Source organism: Schistocerca gregaria, unplaced genomic scaffold (assembly GCF_023897955.1).
Source record: "Schistocerca gregaria isolate iqSchGreg1 unplaced genomic scaffold, iqSchGreg1.2 ptg000281l, whole genome shotgun sequence".
NCBI lineage: Eukaryota > Metazoa > Arthropoda > Insecta > Orthoptera > Acrididae > Schistocerca > Schistocerca gregaria.
This window is the reverse complement of record NW_026061774.1, coordinates 77,979-91,737: the sequence shown is the minus strand read 5'-3', so window position 1 is coordinate 91,737 and position 13,759 is coordinate 77,979.

Below are 13,759 nucleotides of genomic sequence, written 5' to 3'. Positions count from 1 at the left end.
GACTTCAAGCAGTGTGTCACATTGGCCGCTCTTCTCTCTGAAACGATTGTACTTATCGTCTGCAAAGCTATGTCGCGTGCTGCGGTATGCGGAGACACTAAAAGCACTATAGTAGAACACAGATTAAGCTTTTAAGTTGATGTAATAGCCAGTAAGAAGTAGTACAATTCAAGTTTTAGGTATCTATTATTGACTTTTTAGCTGGCTTTGGTGCCTTGGACATGAGCTAGGTCCTTAAGATCCTGCATGAAAGGAGGATTAGCAGCCGCGTTGCACGGGAGTATGTGAAAAGTGTTTATTTGTAGTAAAAACCTGAGAAATCCGCCCATTTTCGTCATTTGTTATCGAATCGACTTAAAGCCAGATCGTCACATTGGCCGCTCCTCTATATGAAACGGTTGTACTTATCGTCTGCAAAACTATGTCGCGTGCTGCGGTATGCGGAGGCACTAAAATCACCATAGTGGAACACAGATGAAGCTTCTAAGTTGATGTAATAGCCAGTAAGAAGAAGTACAATTCAAGTTTTAGGTAACGATTATTGACTTTTTAGCTGGCTTTGGTGCCTTGGACATTAGCTAGGACCTTAAAATTCTGCATGAAAGGAGGACTAGCAGCCGAGTTGAACGGGAGAATGCGAAAAGTGTTCATGTGTAGTAAAATCCTGAGAAATCTGTCCGTTTACGTAATTTATTATCGAATCGACTTAAAGCCAGATCGTCACATTGGTGGCTCTTCTCTCTGAAACGGTTGTACTTATCGTCTGCAAAGCTATGTCGCGTGCTGCGGTATGCGGAGACACTAAAAGCACCATAGTAGAACACAGATTAAGCTTCTAAGTTGATGTAATAGTCAGTAAGAAGTAGTACAATTCAAGTTTTAGGTATCGATTATGGACTTTTTGCTGGCTTTGGTGCCTTGGACATGAGCTAGGACCTTAAGATTCTGCATGAAAGGAGGACTAGCAGCCGAGGTGCAAGGGACAATGTTAAAAGTGTTCATATGTAGTAAAAACCTGATAAATCCGTTCGTTTTTGTCATTATTATCGAATCGACTTAAAGCCAGATCGTCACATTGGTCGCTTTTCTCTCTGAAACGGTTGTACTTATCGTCTGCAAAGCTATGTCGCGTGCTGCGGTATGCGGAGACACTAAAATAACCATAGTGGAACACAGATGAAGCTTCTAAGTTGATGTAATAGCAAGTAAGAAGTAGTACAATTCAAGTTTTAGGTATCGATTATTGACTTTTTAGCTGGCTTTGGTGCCTTGGACATGAGCTAGGACCTTAAGATTCTGCATGAAAGGAGGACTAGCAGCTGCGTTGCACGGGAGTATGTGAAAAGTGTTCATATGTAGTAAAAACCTGAGAAATCCGACCGTTTTCGTAATTTATTATCGAATCGACTTAAAGCAGTGCGTCACATTGGCCGCTCTTCTCTCTGAAACGGTTGTACTTATCGTCTGCAAAGCTATGTCGCGTGCTGCGGTATGCGGAGACACTAAAAGCACTATAGTAGAACACAGATTAAGCTTTTAAGTTGATGAAATAGCCAGTAAGAATTAGTACAATTCAAGTTTTAGGTACCGATTATGGACTTTTTGCTGGCTTTGGTGCCTTGGACACAGGCTAGGACCTTAAGATTCTGCATGAAAGGAGGACTAGCAGCCGAGTTGCAAGGGAGAATGTGAAAAGTGTTCATATGTAGTAAAAACGTGAGGAATCCGTCCGTTTTCGTAATTTATTATCGAATCGACTTCAAGCAGTGCGTCACATTGGCCGCTCTTCTCTCTGAAACGGTTGTACTTATCGTCTGCAAAGCTATGTCGCGTGCTGCGGTATGCGGAGACACTAAAAGCACCATAGTAGAACACAGATTAAGCTTCTAAGTTGATGTAATAGCCAGTAAGAAGTAGTACAATTCAAGTTTTAGGTATCGATTATTGACTTTTTAGCTGGCTTTGGTGCCTTGGACATGAGCTAGGACCTTAAGATTCTGCATGAATGGAGGACTAGCAGCCGAGTTGCACGGGAGGATGTGAAAAGTGTTCATATGTAGTAAAAACCTGAGAAATCCGACCGTTTTTGTAATTTATTATCGAATCGACTTAAAGCAGTGCGTCACATTGGCCGCTCTTCTCTCTGAAACGGTTGTACTTATCGTCTGCAAAGCTATGTCGCGTGCTGCGGTATGCGGAGACACTAAAAGCACCATAGTAGAACACAGATTAAGCTTCTAAGTTGATGTAATAGCCAGTAAGAAGTAGTACAATTCAAGTTTTAGGTATCGATTATTGACTTTTTAGCTGGCTTTGGTGCCTTGGACATGAGCTAGGACCTTAAGATTCTGCATGAATGGAGGACTAGCAGCCGAGTTGCAAGGGAGAATGTGAAAAGTGTTCATATGTAGTAAAAACGTGAGGAATCCGTCCGTTTTCGTAATTTATTATCGAATCGACTTCAAGCAGCGTGTCACATTGGCCGCTCTTCTCTCTGAAACGGTTGTACTTATCGTCTGCAAAGCTATGTCGCGTGCTGCGGTATGCGGAGACACTAAAAGCACCATAGTAGAACACAGATTAAGTTTCTAAGTTGATGTAATAGACAGTAAGAAGTAGTACAATTCAAGTTTTAGGTATCGATTATTGACTTTTTAGCTTTCTTTGGTGCCTTGGACATGAGCTAGGACCTTAAGATTCTGCATGAAATGAGGACTAGCAGCCGAGTTGCACGGGAGGATGTGAAAAGTGTTCATATGTAGTAAAAACCTGAGAAATCCGACCGTTTTCGTAATTTATTATCGAATCGACTTAAAGCAGTGCGTCACATTGGCCGCTCTTCTCTCTGAAACGGTTGTACTTATCGTATGCAAAGCTATGTCGCGTGCTGCGGTAAGCGGAGACACTAAAAGCACTATAGTAGAACACAGATTAAGCTTTTAAGTTGATGAAATAGCCAGTAAGAAGTAGTACAATTCAAGTTTTAGGTACCGATTATGGACTTTTTGCTGGCTTGGTGCCTTGGACACAGGCTAGGACCTTAAGATTCTGCATGAAAGGAGGACTAGCAGCCGAGTTGCAAGGGAGAATGTGAAAAGTGTTCATATGTAGTAAAAACGTGAGGAATCCGTCCGTTTTCGTAATTTATTATCGAATCGACTTCAAGCAGCGTGTCACATTGGCCGCTCTTCTCTCTGAAACGGTTGTACTTATCGTCTGCAAAGCTATGTCGCGTGCTGCGGTATGCGGAGACACTAAAAGCACCATAGTAGAACACAGATTAAGTTTCTAAGTTGATGTAATAGACAGTAAGAAGTAGTACAATTCAAGTTTTAGGTATCGATTATGGACTTTTTGCTGGCTTTGGTGCCTTGGACACGAGCTATTACCTTAAGATTCTGCATGAAAGGAGGACTAGCAGCCGAGTTGCAAGGGAGAATGTGAAAAGTGTTCATATGTAGTAAAAACGTGAGGAATCCGTCCGTTTTCGTAATTTATTATCGAATCGACTTCAAGCAGTGCGTCACATTGGCCGCTCTTCTCTCTGAAACGGTTGTACTTATCGTCTGCAAAGCTATGTCGCGTGCTGCGGTATGCGGAGACACTAAAAGCACCATAGTAGAACACAGATTAAGCTTCTAAGTTGATGTAATAGCCAGTAAGAAGTAGTACAATTCAAGTTTTAGGTATCGATTATTGACTTTTTAGCTTTCTTTGGTGCCTTGGACATGAGCTAGGACCTTAAGATTCTGCATGAAAGGAGGACTAGCAGCCGAGTTGCACGGGAGGATGTGAAAAGTGTTCATATGTAGTAAAAACCTGAGAAATCCGACAGTTTTCGTAATTTATTATCGAATCGACTTAAAGCAGTGCGTCACATTGGCCGCTCTTCTCTCTGAAACGGTTGTACTTATCGTCTGCAAAGCTATGTCGCGTGCTGCGGTATGCGGAGACACTAAAAGCACTATAGTAGAACACAGATTAAGCTTTTAAGTTGATGAAATAGCCAGTAAGAAGTAGTACAATTCAAGTTTTAGGTATCGATTATGGACTTTTTGCTGGCTTTGGTGCCTTGGACACAGGCTAGGACCTTAAGATTCTGCATGAAAGGAGGACTAGCAGCCGAGTTGCAAGGGAGAATGTGAAAAGTGTTCATATGTAGTAAAAACGTGAGGAATCCGTCCGTTTTCGTAATTTATTATCGAATCGACTTCAAGCAGCGTGTCACATTGGCCGCTCTTCTCTCTGAAACGGTTGTACTTATCGTCTGCAAAGCTATGTCGCGTGCTGCGGTATGCGGAGACACTGAAAGCACCATAGTAGAACACAGATTAAGTTTCTAAGTTGATGTAATAGACAGTAAGAAGTAGTACAATTCAAGTTTTAGGTATCGATTATTGACTTTTTAGCTGGCTTTTCTGCTTTGGACATGAGCTAGGACCTTAAGATTCTGCATGAAAGGAGGACTAGCAGCCGAGTTGCAAGGGACAATGTTAAAAGTGTTCATATGTAGTAAAAACCTGAGAAATCCGACCGTTTTCGTAATTTCTTATCGAATCGACTTAAAGCAGTGCGTCACATTGGCCGCTCTACTCTCTGAAACGGTTGTACTTATCGTCTGCAAAGCTATGTCGCGTGCTGCGGTATGCGGAGACACTAAAAGCACTATAGTAAAACACAGATTAAGCTTTTAAGTTGATGTAATAGCCAGTAAGAAGTAGTACAATTCAAGTTTTAGGTATCGATTATGGACTTTTTGCTGGCTTTGGTGCCTTGGACACGAGCTATTACCTTAAGATTCTGCATGAAAGGAGGACTAGCAGCCGAGTTGCAAGGGAGGATGTGAAAAGTGTTCATATGTAGTAAAAACGTGAGGAATCCGTCCGTTTTCGTAATTTATTATCGAATCGACTTCAAGCAGTGCGTCACATTGGCCGCTCTTCTCTCTGAAACGGTTGTACTTATCGTCTGCAAAGCTATGTCGCGTGCTGCGGTATGCGGAGACACTAAAAGCACCATAGTAGAACACAGATTAAGCTTCTAAGTTGATGTAATAGCCAGTAAGAAGTAGTACAATTCAAGTTTTAGGTATCGATTATTGACTTTTTAGCTGGCTTTGGTGCCTTGGACATGAGCTAGGACCTTAAGATTCTGCATGAATGGAGGACTAGCAGCCGAGTTGCACGGGAGGATGTGAAAAGTGTTCATATGTAGTAAAAACCTGAGAAATCCGACCGTTTTTGTAATTTATTATCGAATCGACTTAAAGCAGTGCGTCACATTGGCCGCTCTTCTCTCTGAAACGGTTGTACTTATCGTCTGCAAAGCTATGTCGCGTGCTGCGGTATGCGGAGACACTAAAAGCACCATAGTAGAACACAGATTAAGCTTCTAAGTTGATGTAATAGCCAGTAAGAAGTAGTACAATTCAAGTTTTAGGTATCGATTATTGACTTTTTAGCTGGCTTTGGTGCCTTGGACATGAGCTAGGACCTTAAGATTCTGCATGAATGGAGGACTAGCAGCCGAGTTGCAAGGGAGAATGTGAAAAGTGTTCATATGTAGTAAAAACGTGAGGAATCCGTCCGTTTTCGTAATTTATTATCGAATCGACTTCAAGCAGCGTGTCACATTGGCCGCTCTTCTCTCTGAAACGGTTGTACTTATCGTCTGCAAAGCTATGTCGCGTGCTGCGGTATGCGGAGACACTAAAAGCACCATAGTAGAACACAGATTAAGTTTCTAAGTTGATGTAATAGACAGTAAGAAGTAGTACAATTCAAGTTTTAGGTATCGATTATTGACTTTTTAGCTTTCTTTGGTGCCTTGGACATGAGCTAGGACCTTAAGATTCTGCATGAAATGAGGACTAGCAGCCGAGTTGCACGGGAGGATGTGAAAAGTGTTCATATGTAGTAAAAACCTGAGAAATCCGACCGTTTTCGTAATTTATTATCGAATCGACTTAAAGCAGTGCGTCACATTGGCCGCTCTTCTCTCTGAAACGGTTGTACTTATCGTATGCAAAGCTATGTCGCGTGCTGCGGTAAGCGGAGACACTAAAAGCACTATAGTAGAACACAGATTAAGCTTTTAAGTTGATGAAATAGCCAGTAAGAAGTAGTACAATTCAAGTTTTAGGTACCGATTATGGACTTTTTGCTGGCTTGGTGCCTTGGACACAGGCTAGGACCTTAAGATTCTGCATGAAAGGAGGACTAGCAGCCGAGTTGCAAGGGAGAATGTGAAAAGTGTTCATATGTAGTAAAAACGTGAGGAATCCGTCCGTTTTCGTAATTTATTATCGAATCGACTTCAAGCAGCGTGTCACATTGGCCGCTCTTCTCTCTGAAACGGTTGTACTTATCGTCTGCAAAGCTATGTCGCGTGCTGCGGTATGCGGAGACACTAAAAGCACCATAGTAGAACACAGATTAAGTTTCTAAGTTGATGTAATAGACAGTAAGAAGTAGTACAATTCAAGTTTTAGGTATCGATTATGGACTTTTTGCTGGCTTTGGTGCCTTGGACACGAGCTATTACCTTAAGATTCTGCATGAAAGGAGGACTAGCAGCCGAGTTGCAAGGGAGAATGTGAAAAGTGTTCATATGTAGTAAAAACGTGAGGAATCCGTCCGTTTTCGTAATTTATTATCGAATCGACTTCAAGCAGTGCGTCACATTGGCCGCTCTTCTCTCTGAAACGGTTGTACTTATCGTCTGCAAAGCTATGTCGCGTGCTGCGGTATGCGGAGACACTAAAAGCACCATAGTAGAACACAGATTAAGCTTCTAAGTTGATGTAATAGCCAGTAAGAAGTAGTACAATTCAAGTTTTAGGTATCGATTATTGACTTTTTAGCTTTCTTTGGTGCCTTGGACATGAGCTAGGACCTTAAGATTCTGCATGAAAGGAGGACTAGCAGCCGAGTTGCACGGGAGGATGTGAAAAGTGTTCATATGTAGTAAAAACCTGAGAAATCCGACAGTTTTCGTAATTTATTATCGAATCGACTTAAAGCAGTGCGTCACATTGGCCGCTCTTCTCTCTGAAACGGTTGTACTTATCGTCTGCAAAGCTATGTCGCGTGCTGCGGTATGCGGAGACACTAAAAGCACTATAGTAGAACACAGATTAAGCTTTTAAGTTGATGAAATAGCCAGTAAGAAGTAGTACAATTCAAGTTTTAGGTATCGATTATGGACTTTTTGCTGGCTTTGGTGCCTTGGACACAGGCTAGGACCTTAAGATTCTGCATGAAAGGAGGACTAGCAGCCGAGTTGCAAGGGAGAATGTGAAAAGTGTTCATATGTAGTAAAAACGTGAGGAATCCGTCCGTTTTCGTAATTTATTATCGAATCGACTTCAAGCAGCGTGTCACATTGGCCGCTCTTCTCTCTGAAACGGTTGTACTTATCGTCTGCAAAGCTATGTCGCGTGCTGCGGTATGCGGAGACACTGAAAGCACCATAGTAGAACACAGATTAAGTTTCTAAGTTGATGTAATAGACAGTAAGAAGTAGTACAATTCAAGTTTTAGGTATCGATTATTGACTTTTTAGCTGGCTTTTCTGCTTTGGACATGAGCTAGGACCTTAAGATTCTGCATGAAAGGAGGACTAGCAGCCGAGTTGCAAGGGACAATGTTAAAAGTGTTCATATGTAGTAAAAACCTGAGAAATCCGACCGTTTTCGTAATTTCTTATCGAATCGACTTAAAGCAGTGCGTCACATTGGCCGCTCTACTCTCTGAAACGGTTGTACTTATCGTCTGCAAAGCTATGTCGCGTGCTGCGGTATGCGGAGACACTAAAAGCACTATAGTAAAACACAGATTAAGCTTTTAAGTTGATGTAATAGCCAGTAAGAAGTAGTACAATTCAAGTTTTAGGTATCGATTATGGACTTTTTGCTGGCTTTGGTGCCTTGGACACGAGCTATTACCTTAAGATTCTGCATGAAAGGAGGACTAGCAGCCGAGTTGCAAGGGAGGATGTGAAAAGTGTTCATATGTAGTAAAAACGTGAGGAATCCGTCCGTTTTCGTAATTTATTATCGAATCGACTTCAAGCAGTGCGTCACATTGGCCGCTCTTCTCTCTGAAACGGTTGTACTTATCGTCTGCAAAGCTATGTCGCGTGCTGCGGTATGCGGAGACACTAAAAGCACCATAGTAGAACACAGATTAAGCTTCTAAGTTGATGTAATAGCCAGTAAGAAGTAGTACAATTCAAGTTTTAGGTATCGATTATTGACTTTTTACCTGGCTTTGGTGCCTTGGACATGAGCTAGGACCTTAAGATTCTGCATGAAAGGAGGACTAGCAGCCGAGTTGCACGGGAGGATGTGAAAAGTGTTCATATGTAGCAAAAACCTGAGAAATCCGACCGTTTTCGTAATTTATTATCGAATCGACTTAAAGCAGTGCGTCACATTGGCCGCTCTTCTCTCTGAAACGGTTGTACTTATCGTCTGCAAAGCTATGTCGCGTGCTGCGGTATGCGGAGACACTAAAAGCACTATAGTAGAACACAGATTAAGCTTTTAAGTTGATGAAATAGCCAGTAAGAAGTAGTACAATTCAAGTTTTAGGTACGATTATGGACTTTTTGCTGGCATTGGTGCCTTGGACACAGGCTAGGACCTTAAGATTCTGCATGAAAGGAGGACTAGCAGCCGCGTTGCATGGGAGTATGTGAAAAGAGTTTATATGTAGTAAAAACCTGAGAAATCCGTCCATTTTCGTCATTTGTTATGGAATCGACTTAAAGCCAGATCGTCACATTGGCCGCTCCTCTATCTGAAACGGTTGAACTTACCGTCTGCAAAACTATGTCGCGTGCTGCGGTATGCGGAGACACTAAAATCACCATAGTGGAACACAGATGAAGCTTCTAAGTTGATATAATAGCCAGTAAGAAGTAGTACAATTCAAGTTTTAGGTAACGATTATTGACTTTTTAGCTGGCTTATGTGCCTTGGACATTAGCTAGGACCTTAAGATTCTGCATGAAAGGAGGACTAGCAGCCGAGTTGAACGGGAGAATGCGAAAAGTGTTCATATGTAGTAAAAACCTGAGAAATCCGATCGTTTTCGTAATTTATTATCGAATCGACTTAAAGCAGTGCGTCACATTGGCCGCTCTTCTCTCTGAAACGGTTGTACTTATCGTCTGCAAAGCTATGTCGCGTGCTGCGGTATGCGGAGACACTAAAAGCACTATAGTAGAACACAGATTAAGCTTTCAAGTTGATGAAATAGCCAGTAAGAAGTAGTACAATTCAAGTTTTAGGTAACGATTATTGACTTTTTAGCTGGCTTATGTGCCTTGGACATTAGCTAGGACCTTAAGATTCTGCATGAAAGGAGGACTAGCAGCCGAGTTGAAAGGGAGAATGCGAAAAGTGTTCATGTGTAGTAAAATCCTGAGAAATCTGTCCGTTTACGTAATTTATTATCGAATCGACTTAAAGCCAGATTGTCACATTGGCCGCTCTTCTCTCTGAAACGGTTGTACTTATCGTCTGCAAAGCTATGTCGCGTGCTGCGGTATGCGGAGACATGAAAAGCACCATAGTAGAACACAGATTAAGCTTCTAAGTTGATGTAATAGCCAGTAAGAAGTAGTACAATTCAAGTTTTAGGTATCGATTATGGACTTTTTGCTGGCTTTGGTGCCTTGGACATGAGCTAGGACCTTAAGATTCTGCATGAAAGGAGGTCTAGCAGCCGAGTTGCAAGGGACAATGTTAAAAGTGTTCATATGTAGTAAAAACCTGAGAAATCCGTTCGTTTTTGTCATTTGTTATCCAATCGACTTAAAGCCAGATCGTCACATTGGTCGCTCTTCTCTCTGAAACGGTTGTACTTATCATCTGCAAAGCTATGTCGCGTGCTGCGGTATGCGGAGGCACTAAAATCAACATAGCGGAACACAGATGAAGCTTCTAAGTTGATGTAATATCCAGTAAGAAGTAGTACAATTCAAGTTTTAGGTATCGATTATTGACTTTTTAGCTGGCTTTGGTGCCTTGGACATGAGCTACGTCCTTAAGATTCTGCATGAAAGGAGGACTAGCAGCCGAGTTGCATGGGAGAATGTGAAAAGTGTTCATATGTAGTAAAAACCTGAGAAATCCGTCCGTTTTCGTCATTTGTTATCGAATCAACTTGAAGCCAGATCGTCACATTGCCCGCTCTTCTCTCTGAAACGGTTGTACTTATCGTCTGCAAAGCTATGTCGCGTGCTGCGGTATGCGGAGACACTAAAAGCACCATAGTAGAACACAGATTAAGCTTCTAAGTTGATGTAATAGCCAGTAAGAAGTAGTACAATTCAAGTTTTAGGTATCGATTATTGACTTTTTAGCTGGCTTTGGTGCCTTGGACATGAGCTAGGACCTTAAGATTCTGCATGAAAGGAGGACTAGCAGCCGCGTTGCATGGGAGGATGTGAAAAGTGTTCATATGTAGTAAAAACCTGAGAAATCCGACCGTTTTCGTAATTTATTATCGAATCGACTTAAAGCAGTGCGTCACATTGGCCGCTCTTCTCTCTGAAACGGTTGTACTTATCGTCTGCAAAGCTATGTCGCGTGCTGCGGAATGCGGAGAACTAAAAGCACTATAGTAGAACACAGATTAAGCTTTTAATTTGATGTAATAGCCAGTAAGAAGTAGTACAATTCAAGTTTTAGGTATCGATTATGGACTTTTTAGCTGGCTTTGGTGCCTTGGACATGAGCTAGGACCTTAAGATTCTGCATGAAAGGAGGACTAGCAGACGCGTTGCATGGGAGTATGTGAAAAGAGTTTATATATAGTAAAAACCTGAGAAATCCGTCCATTTTCGTCATTTGTTATCGAATCGACTTAAAGCCAGATCGTCACATTGGCCGCTTTTCTATCTGAAACGGTTGAACTTATCGTCTGCAAAACTATGTCGCGTGCTGCGGTATGCGGAGGCACTAAAATCACCATAGTGGAACACAGATGAAGCTTCTAAGTTGATATAATAGCCAGTAAGAAGTAGTACAATTCAAGTTTTAGGTAACGATTATTGACTTTTTAGCTGGCTTATGTGCCTTGGACATTAGCTAGGACCTTAAGATTCTGCATGCAAGGAGGACTAGCAGCCGAGTTGAACGGGAGAATGCGAAAAGTGTTCATATGTAGTAAAAACCTGAGAAATCCGACCGTTTTCGTAATTTATTATCGAATCGACTTAAAGAAGTGCGTCACATTGGCCGCTCTTCTCTTTGAAACGGTTGTACTTATCGTCTGCAAAGCTATGTCGCGTGCTACGGAATGCGGAGACACTAAAAGCACTATGGTAGAACACAGATTAAGCTTTTAAGTTGATGTAATAGCCAGTTAGAAGTAGTACAATTCAAGTTTTAGGTATCGATTATGGACTTTTTAGCTGGCTTTGGTGCCTTGGACATGAGCTTTGACATTAAGATTCTGCATGAATGGAGGTCTAGCAGCCGAGTTGCAAGGGACAATGTTAAAAGTGTTCATATGTAGTAAAAACCTGAATAATCCGTTCGTTTTTATCATTTGTTATCGAATCGACTTAAAGCCAGATCGTCACATTGGTCGCTCTTCTCTCTGAAACGGTTGTACTTATCGTCTGCAAAGCTATGTCGCGTGCTGCGGTATGCGGAGGCACTAAAATCAACATAGCGGAACACAGATGATGCTTCTAAGTTGATGTAATATCCAGTAAGAAGTAGTACAATTCAAGTTTTAGGTATCGATTATTGACTTTTTAGCTGGCTTTGGTGCCTTGGACATGAGCTATGTCCTTAAGATTCTGCTTGAAAGGAGGACTAGCAGCCGAGTTGCATGGGAGAATGTGAAAAGTGTTCATATGTAGTAAAAACCTGAGAAATCCGTCCGTTTTCGTCATTTGTTATCGAATCAACTTGAAGCCAGATCGTCACATTGCCCGCTCTTCTCTCTGAAACGGTTGTACTTATCGTCTGCAAAGCTATGTCGCGTGCTGCGTTATGCGGAGACACTAAAAGCTCCATAGTAGAACACAGATGAAGCTTCTAAGTTGATGTGATAGCCAGTAAGGAGTAGTACAATTTAAGTTTTAGGTATCGAATATTGACTCTTTAGCTGGCTTTGGTGCCTTGGACATGAGCTAGGACCTTAAGATTCTGCATGAAAGGAGAACTAGCAGCCGAGTTGCACGGGAGAATGCGAAAAGTGTTCATATGTAGTAAAAACCTGAGAAATCCGTCCGTTTTCATAATTTATTATCGAATCGGCTTAAGGCAGTGCGTCACAGTAGCCGCTATTCTCTCTGAAACGGTTGTACTTATCGTCTGCAAAGCTATGTCGCGTGCTGCGGTATGCGGAGACACTAAAAGCACCATAGTAGAACAAAGATTAAGCTTCTAAGTTGATGTAATAGCCAGTAAGAAGTAGTACAATTCAAGTTTTAGGTATCTATTATTGACATTTTAGCTGGCTTTGGTGCATTGGACATGAGCTAGGACCTTAAGATTCTGCATGAAAGGAGGACTAGCAGTCGAGTTGAACGGGAGAATGCGAAAAGTGTTCATGTGTAGTTAAATCCTGAGAATTCCGTCCGTTTACGTAATTTATTATCGAATCGACTTAAAGCCAGATCGTCACATTGGCCGCTCTTCTCTCTCAAACGTTTGTACTTATCGTCTGCAAAGCTATGTCGCGTGCTGCGGTATGCGGAGACACTAAAATCACCATAGTGGAACACAGATGAAGCTTCTAGGTTGATGTAATAGCCAGTAAGAAGTAGTGCAATTCAAGTTTTAGGTAACGATTATTGACTTTGTAGCTGGCTTTGGTGCCTTGGACATGAGCTAGGACCTTAAGATTCTGCATGAAAAGAGGACTAGCAACCGAGTTGAACGGGAGAATGCGAAAAGTGTTCATGTGTAGTAAAAACCTGAGAAATCCGTTCGTTTTCGTAATTTATTATCGAATCGACATAAGCCAGACCGTCACATTGGCCGCTCTTCTCTCTGAAACGGTTGTACTTATCGTCTGCAAAGCTATGTCGCGCGCTGCGGTTTGCGGAGACACTAAAAGCACCATAGTAGAACACAGATGAAGCTTCTAAGTTGATGTAATAGCCAGTACGAAGTAGTACAATTCAAGTTTTAGGTATCGATTATTGACTTTTTAGCTTGCTTTGGTGCCTTGGACCTGAGCTAGGACCTTAAGATTCTGCATGAAAGGAGGACTAGCAGCCGAGTTGATCGGGAGTATGTGAAAAGTGTTCATATGTAGTAAAAACCTGAGAAATCCGTTCGTTTTCGTCATTTGTTATCGAATCGTCTTAAAGCCAGATTGTCACATTGGACGCTCTTCTCTCTGAAACGGTTTTACTTATCGTCTGCAAAGCTATGTCGCGTGCTGCGTTATGCGGAGACACTAAAAGCTCCATAGTAGAACACAGATGAAGCTTCTAAGTTGATGTGATAGCCAGTAAGGAGTAGTACAATTTAAGTTTTAGGTATCGAATATTGACTCTTTAGCTGGCTTATGTGCCTTGGACATTAGCTAGGACCTTAAGATTCTGCATGAAAGGAGGACTAGCAGCCGAGTTGAAAGGGAGAATGCGAAAAGTGTTCATGTGTAGTAAAATCCTGAGAAATCTGTCCGTTTACGTAATTTATTATCGAATCGACTTAAAGCCAGATTGTCACATTGGCCGCTCTTCTCTCTGAAACGGTTGTACTTATCGTCTGCAAAGCTATGTC